A 748-nucleotide genomic window follows, 5' to 3' on the forward strand; every position below is an offset into this window, starting at 1 on the left:
GTAGACATGTGGTTGCAGCCATGACTAAGATGGGATTGAGGCCAGAAAACTTTGTGTACAAATGGCTCACAACGAATGCTATCAGATTAGCCTACTCACATTGCATTAAACTAGTTAACAGTAAAAAATATTGGATCCCAACTGATTCAACAAAACCATTACCTACCACATATAAGAAAGCTGCTCATCGTCCAAAAATAAAGAGAAGAATCGATTATGTTAAGACGGAGATGAATTCTAACAAGGCCAAGAAGACATTTGAAGTCACTTGTTACAAGTGTGGCCAAATGGGTCATTGATGAGCGGATAATTTATACGCTTTTTGGCATTGTTTTTAAGTAATTTTTAGTAGGATCTAGCTAATTTTAGGGATGTTTTCATTAGTTTTTATGATAAATTCACATTTCTGGACTTTACTATGAGTTTGTGTGTTTTTCTGTGATTTCAGGTAATTTCTGGCTGAAATTGAGGGGCTTGAGCAAAACTCTGAAAAAGGCTGACAAAAGGACTGCTGATGCTGTTGGAATCTGACCTCCCTGCACTCAAAATGGATTTTCTAGAGCTACAGAACTCCAAATGGCGCGCTCTCAACGGCGTTGGAAAGTAGATATCCAGAGCTTTCCAGCAATATATAATAGTCCATACTTTATTCGGTAATTGACGACGTAAAGTGGCGCTCAACGCCAAGTACATGCTGCTGTCTGGAGTTAAACGCCAGAAACACGTCACAACCCGGAGTTGAACGCCA

This window comes from Arachis duranensis, chromosome 10 (assembly GCF_000817695.3).
Source record: "Arachis duranensis cultivar V14167 chromosome 10, aradu.V14167.gnm2.J7QH, whole genome shotgun sequence".
Taxonomy (NCBI): Eukaryota; Viridiplantae; Streptophyta; class Magnoliopsida; order Fabales; family Fabaceae; genus Arachis; species Arachis duranensis.